This window comes from Barbatula barbatula (assembly GCF_947034865.1).
Source record: "Barbatula barbatula genome assembly, chromosome: 24".
NCBI lineage: Eukaryota > Metazoa > Chordata > Actinopteri > Cypriniformes > Nemacheilidae > Barbatula > Barbatula barbatula.
The window spans coordinates 11678714-11687156 of NC_136787.1; positions in this window are offsets into that span (position 1 = coordinate 11678714).

An 8443-nucleotide genomic window follows, 5' to 3' on the forward strand; every position below is an offset into this window, starting at 1 on the left:
AATAAATAGGTCCGCACATGTCATTTTATTTGTTATGTGTCTTCGTTTCTAGAAACTCACAAATCACACAAGCATTATAAACATAGCAGGCTATGACTAGTTTTGCACATCAAAGCAAAAACGTTCTCTGTCAAAACTTTCTGTCTAGCATAAAAGATATATTTTATGGGTGGGACCGTCTTATCTATGAGATGTACAGAAATCACCCTGAAGATACGCACATTTATCAGCTGTCCCCGGGTTTTTTATTTTTGCAGAAGCTCTGGTCATGCATGCATATGTGTTGATGAGTGAATGGATGCACAGCTTTGGAACATGTCAAGCGTGTTTATACAAGGACAAAATATATTTTAGGATACGGGTTAAAGAAAGAGTATGTTTACATTTTAAGAAATTATTGAGATGTCAGTTTAAACCCATAATAGTTGTGACCCAGCACACGTTCTTGAACCTCCATAAAAATGGAACTTGTTGAGATAAAAACAGACTTGCAGAACATAACCGTTGGCGAAATTTACAAAACTAGGCATTATATTTTAAGAAGTAATTTATTTGTCTCTAATTGTGAAAATGTCTGAGAAATTGTGGGTTCAAAGGAACTCTGATGGAGTGATTTAAGGTGAAAGAAAGCTAGGCAACGTAACAGCTGATACTTCTCCAAAAGTCATGAAAAGGAATGAGATCATTATGGCAGTGGAGGCTCATTTCAAGTCAAATGGATCTGTATTGCAATTTTCACAATACATTTTGTTTCAAAGCAGCTTTACAGAACATCATGGCTTAATGCTTTCAGTATGTAAGGCAGGGGTGACTGTGACTCCAGACATCTCTCCAAAATCTCTCAAGAAACCCAGCCTCCTGCGGCAAGACACATATAACAATAAACACACATCATTTACAACATATAACCGATTCAATTTGCATTGAATGAATAGCTTAGATTATTTTTAAGCAAATTATTGCAGAAATAATATGACATAAAAATATGTATGCCACAGCCTATTATGTAGCCCACACTGAAAAATATCATCATCATAAAACATTCAAAGCCAGAAAACATAAACATTTAGAACTGGTTAATGGAAGAGCTGTAGTTTTACTTCTGAAAGATGTGAAATCCTAACTGAAAAATATAAAATGAAAAAAAAATCGTATTTACAACTCATAACAAAAAGTTAATCAATGGCCGGCCAATCCGATTGGAATTATTCAAAGTTTTTCTAAATGTTAATTGCAAGTCTGTATACAATACAAAAAGGTTCTTGACATGCACTGTGAGGAATTCCAGGTATGAATCGTTAAATAATGAGCTAAGAGCTAAGAAGTTGAACTCAATGTCTGCACTGCTTTAATATTTCTGAACAGAAGTTTCCAAATAACACACGTAACTACAAATCACATGCTGTAAACTAGCCGAGGAACCTAAAGTTCTCAGTTGTAGAGAATTAAGAAGACATGTTCAAATCATAACAAATTCAATTGAAACCTGTCATGATTCTGCCACATCATGTCATGTTTCTCTTGGTTTAGTGGCAGGATCATGACAGAGACTCGTGTTTTTTGTGGAGAGAGGCGATTATGGTTTATTTGCTTTGCCATAGGCTCTCTCCGGTCTCGTCTCTTTTCCCGTCTTCTCGTTTCCTCGTTATTGCTTGTTAATTGGTTCATGCCCCGCACCTGTTCCCCATCTTGAATATTCCCTTATTTAATGCCCTTGTGTCTTCTGTCTTGTGCTGGTTCATTGTGGTTGGGTGGTGAGTTCTTGTCAGTCTAGCATGTGTAGTTTGTCAAAAGTTAATTTAAGTTTTGTTTCAGTGTAGTTAGTCTTAGTCCTGTCTTGTTGTATTATTTATTAAAATATATGTTAACCCCTTACCCGCTGTCTGCACCTGGGTCCTCTGTCCGTGTCTCACCAAACGCGATCATGACAAAACCGCATGACACCTGCTAAGTATACAAATCACACCTGATAAATCATACCCTTGCATCTAACTAGAAATCATGATGCTGCTGACACATTTTAAATCAGATCGTTAGGGTCCAAGTAACACCAGTGGTGCATATGGCACATTTTGATCTTTTTTACGGCAACATTTACACGTCAAGATGCGATCCAACACTTTGTCCAATTAACACCGGTTTTGGAAGCATGCTTGTATCACAGATCTGAGAACATGCTGTGCTTTACTGTCAGAGCAACTGTGGTGCCTTCACAAAATTCTCTGTCTGCAGCTCTTTCCATGTTAAATTTGATCTTTGTGAATCACCACTGAGCTTCAGTAAGCATTGGCTCCCACCCAACGTCCATCAAGAGCGTTGCTTTGCCATCAAATCAGGGAGAACGGTTCTTGACATGGAAGTCACGGGAGACCCCTTTTACTGTGAATTTGGGCTTTTATCATCATGTGATTTCACAACTGCCTCTAGTGTTGTGTTCGGACAGCAAGACTCACATGTTACCAGCAAACTGCACTCCATCTGTCATTCTTTATAGCTTGTGTAAGACACACCAGAACTATTAGTATTACAGTTACTGTTATTAATCTGACTTCCATTGACTTGCTCCAAGTTACTACACAAACAACTCCTTGTAATACTTTGCTTAGGGAAAAAAAGGTTTCAAGATTTGGTGAGAAAATGGGAGTGAATTACATTGATGCTTCACTTTAGCAAAGCAATTAGTCAAAATAGACAAATTTACTAATGCACCTATTATGGAATTCATCAGGATATATTTAGCAGTTTCTAGTTAGTCTAAATGCTATATTTATTTTGGTATACATCTTTGTTTTACTGTTATAATAACCTTTCCTGTCATACATTCTCACCATTAATTCGATTAGCAAATTTTGCGTGCCTGATTTAAACCTGATTTTGTATGCCTGATTCACAAAGCCCTATGAAGAACTTTAAAGACAAACTTTAGTCTCCAAACTTTAGATACAGTAATAACTTCTCAATCACATCAAGAACTAAAGCGCCATATTTACTTGTGTTTAAAAGGTCTGAAACCCCATGACCCAACAAACAGCTTGTGACTCATTTACTCTTGCATAAACTGCATGCCGAGATGTTCTGGCATTCTTCTTTTGTGCATCGCAAGATTTTAATAAGCCCGCAAGAATTTAACACACAGAGATTGTGTGACAGTCTGGCACATGCGCCCCCGTCAAAGTTCTCGTCCAATCAAATCTGCTTTAAAATCCGAAGAGTCCCACCACATCACTGTTAGAGCTGCAGACCTTAGAGACCCCAAAGACCATGAGTGTACACCCCAAACGAAGACCACATAAGGGTTAAAAAAAGACAATTAAATCTATTGGAAGACAAGGGTGTTAGTTTATTTGTGCCTTTCCTCTAAGATCTGCACAGTTTATTCAAATAAAGTATATTTTAGATCCTCAAGCTCATAAAAATTTGACAATGTTTTAAAATTGATTTAAAGATGCGTGTCATTTTTTTTTTGGAGGATCTAGAAATGCAAAATAATAACTACATGTCTTTATGTTTTTACCTTAAAATAAGCTTTTTCTATCTACATACACAGCGGTCCTGCAATTGGCAATTGTTGTTTCTATAGCGCTAAGAGCGCATTTCATGAATATAAATGTAAATATTTCATACACTGGACCTTTAAAGCACAATATTAATCTATTGGAAACACTAATACAATTAAAATGTTTAATGATCTTTTCTGCTATTTTACTGACATCATTTCCATTCATTCAAATGCAGGAATGCAGTAAAATAAGTCTTTCCTCAGATCTCTAGCCATTGGCAAAGACACAGCAGATGTACTTTTGACTCACTGTTCTTGGACCCTCCAGCCAAATCACTTATCACCTCATCCACAAATCACAAACATACACGCTTACAGCTCTGACAAATGTGTCAGGTATATGACTGAAGTCAAGAGTCAGGGAAATGCAGATTTATTAATGACAGCATCTGTCTGAAGGAAGTGAAGGTATAAATTTACTATCTGTGAAAGTCGGCATGATACAAGAATAGCGATTGTGTTTTATTGTGTATTGTGGCCTATAACCGAATTAACCCACCGACAACTGATTGTATCCATAAAAGGTTAAAGATTTGAACGCAAGTTTGCAATCTGTCAGTCTCTGCCATATTAATGTTTGCATTTGTCAAAAAAATATATTTTTCGTTTTTTCAAATCTTAATAGCAAACAAAACGTACCTACACTGTTTTTGTGGTAAAGAGAAGATACTTACCTGTACAATAATTGGTTGTTAAAACTGCGTCGTTGTCAGATGTTATCAAATCATTGCTCTGTTTGTTTTAGCACATCCTTCCAATTTGGAGTCGAGGAGATGATGTATTTTTGTACGCAAAACCCAGAATCGAGTTAGCATTTTAAATGCTATATTAAAATATAACAAAACAATAAAAAACACGTGAAACCAAAATCCATCAAACAAAGATAGCTTTTGCACTATTACCCTCTTTTAAACAATTAACCTATGAGGACGTATATAATATAGAATTTCAATGAAAGAAGTATATTACTCACCACAAAAGATGTATCTTTGCTTTTAATCATCAAACCAAATTTCATCGGATGATGCACTCTTTCTACTGAAATATGAAGTGTGGAAATATGGACACTTCACAAACTCATTGGATGTTTACGTACTCGATGGAACGTTTACATAGCGGAATGGGGGCGGTGCTATCGGACCCTGCTCGAGCAGAACTCTCCTTCATGACGTATTTCCAAATTTCAGAATTGGTGTGCAATGACCTTAACTGTTTAACGGACCAATTGAAGAGCGTTAATAGTGTTGCAATACCCTTAGGTGTACAGAAGTTACAAACTTGAGCCTTTGCATTGCATCAACCGGTTGTTTTTCTTATTTAGTTTATAATCACTAAACTTTCTTCACTGAGAACTAAAATGAAACAATAGCAAAGTGTCTCATTAGAAAAATAATCAGATTAGACTGTGATTTTTTTATTGTTTTGTTTTATAAAGTTTGCACCCACACTCAGCAATTCAAAGGAGTCAAATGAAAGGCTTTGCGGAAATGTCCCAAGCAGGAGTACACTTACATGATGAATAATACAGCACATATGTGAACTTTGAAGTTCAGCCACAATACACAAGAGTTGAGTTGTGGGGGTTTCCATCAAAATGGCCGGTTATAATGTCCTCTACAAGGAAAATCGTTGTTGAAGTGCTAAAGAGGAGCTATAATCAAACACCATAACCCACACACAATCAAAAAAACTGTTAATGGAAATAAGATGAAAGCTGGTAATGTCGTGCAATGGATCTTGTTCTAGTTTTCCCATGCTGAGCGGATGACTCAGTGAGCGATAAAACATAGCATCCAGAAAAGGCTACATTATTCCAAAGGATAACAAATTCCAAAAGCAAGAATGATAACATGATTTCATGTTTCACAAGTACTTCATAAAGATGTTGTATTCAGTATTTGGTGGATATGAATTTGTGGTCCTGTGACACCAGTGGCGGTTCTACATTGAATTGCACCACGGGCGAGACCACCTTTGAGCGCCCCCCCACCCCTCCCAGAAAAATGTATAAATAAAAATAAAACACACAAACAAAATTGATGACAAACCGTCAAATTTTTTATGACAACATAAGTGAAAGAGAAAATTATATTTCTCACTTGCACAAATCCGTTTTTTTGTGTGCACCTGATGGCTTTGACCTTTTCCTGTCAATCTCTGTTTATTTGGCACTCGACAATCAACAGATTTCCCCCCCACCCAAACACTGTCACTCAGGAAACGAGTCACTGTCATGATCGTTTTTTATTAGCCATTTCACACAATTCAGAAAAAGAAATGTGCAGGAACTATAGGCCTTTATTCATTGCATTATGGGTAAAATGTGTGTTATTTGGAAGAAAGTTGGGTGGTGTGTGACTGACTTTAGCCCACTATTTGAATTCGCGTCATGGGAGGGGCGTCTGCCGCTCGCTAAGTCATAATAATTTATTCCAAATAACGCACATCTTCGGCGAATACCTGACAGACAAATAAAAAATAAATAAAAAAAAACTTACAATAACACTCTTCTCTCAACAGGTAGTTGTCTAGCTTTGTTAAAACTAACTTTGTACAAGCTATTGCTCTTTGTATGACATAGGGTATAGCTTATTGCTCCCCGAACTCTTTGTAAGTCGCTTTGGATAAAAGCGCGTCTGCTAAATGACTAAATGTAAATGTAAATAATCACATCCCAACTAGAGAAAGCTCCTGATTGGCATTTTTCAACTCGAACGCTCATTCGCACGAATCGCACCGCAAGTAGGTCATCGCGTCTTTGAATTTACTTAACATGTAAATCACTCGCGCTCAACGCTTCATTCGCGTTCGGTGTGAACACCTAGAGGTGAACTATTCCCTGCGTGCGGCCCTCCCCTTCACACACACGGCACCTTCTCAGCATGCAGGGGCCCCAATTTGCCGATTCCCCACACAATGAATGATAGATAATAGAAAACCGCTTTGCGGCGGCCCAGAGTTTTTTTTTTACTGCTCGTGCCGGTGCCACCCCCCATGTGACATGAAAAAATTTGGGTTCGCCCGTGCCTAAAACCACTACTTTGTGACACTTTCAATGTAAATTTCACTTTTTCACTTTCACGGTTATATTTGTGTCTACGTTTGTACACTCTCATTTCTTTTGCTGTAGTTATGCAGCTAGTTGCCAGTAACTTACTGTTTTATATTTATACTGATTATTTTTATATTTATATACAGACATGCTCAAATTTGTTGGTCCCCCTCCAGGAAAAAACTAAGAGTGCACAATTTTCTCTGAAATAACTTGAAACTGACAAAAGCAATTGGCATCCACCATTATTTATTCCATATTGAATAGAAATCAGACTTTGCTTTAGATTTTATATTTAACATAATATTGTTAATAATAAAACAAACGATAATGCTATGGACAAAAATGATGGGACCCCAAAACTAATATTTTGTTGCACAACCTTTAGAGGCGATCACTGCAAGCAAACGTTTTTCTGTAGCTCTCAATGAGACTTGTGCACCTGTTTGGCCCACTCTTCCTCAGCAAACTGCTCCAGCTGCCTCGGGTTTGACGGGTGCGTTCTCCAGACTGCAAGCTTCAGCTCTTTTTCATAGATGTTCGATAGGATTCAGATTTGATTTGATTTTATTAGACATAAAGTAGCAATACATCCATATCATACTATTGTAAAGGTTAACACAAGAAAGTTACACAACTTTCATAGATCAGGACTCATAGAAGGCCACTTCAGAATAGTCCAATGTTTTGTTCTTATCCATTCTTGGGTGATTTTAGCTGTGTGTTTTGGGTCATTATCCTGTTTTAGGACCCGTGACCTACAACTGAGACAGAGCTTTCCGACACTGGGCAGTAGGTTTCGCTTCAGAATGCCTTGATAGCCCTGAGATTTTATTGTGCCCTGCACAGATTCAATGCACCCTGTGCCAGATGCAGCGTATAGCATTAATAATAGTTGCAACTGTTGTCACAGACCCATCGAGCTGATTGGAGATGGTCTTGTAGCCTTAACATTTTCTATACTCGTCTATTATTTCCTTTCTGAGCTCCTCAGATAACTATCCTTTGCTTTCTCTGTTCAGTGTGGGGCACAACATGATACCAATCGTCACAGTGACTACTTTTCTCCGTTTAAATAGGCTGAATGACTGATAAGATTGGATACATGTGTGATACTAATTAAAGAAAATAATTAGTTTGGAATATCACTATAGCCATCTTTTCTGAGGGGTAGCAGCAAATGTGTCCAGACCATTTTAGTAGAATAAGCAATAATTAATCTCTTGCCACAGCTTCTTTGCTTTATTCTATGACATACAAAGGCATGCAAGTATACATGATGCTCTTCAGTAAACATTAAGCATTATTTCAATGAGCTGTAAGGGTACCAACACATTTTAGCACATCTGAATGTATGTTCAAAGATAAAAATAACATTAAACTTTAAAAAGTCTTAAAAATAGCCTCATGCTAAGCATTCCGGGAACCAGCAATACTCATTAACCTTTTTCTGATCTTTTTTTACTTTGGTTCCCAGAATGCTTTGCATGAGGCTGATATTTAATAGTTTTTTTCTGTAAAGATAAATACTTTTTTGATGTTTAATGTTCCTTTCTCTGTAAACAAACTGCTGCCAGTAATTTGCATAAATGTAAATCCAGAGTAGGTTACTGGCAAATTGCTGCCAGTAATACTGATATTTCAGAATTGTTTTACATTGTAAGTTTGCTTTCACAATTGCTTTTGTATTTAGAGCATCTATTTTTAACATAACTGGTTAATGTAAGGGAACCATTTTATGCAATCCAATGCAATAGTCTTTTATCTAAATATGGATCTGGCTTCAGGGCCTCAAATGTTGCTAGGCTAGGAGATGGTTTAGTTGGTTATTC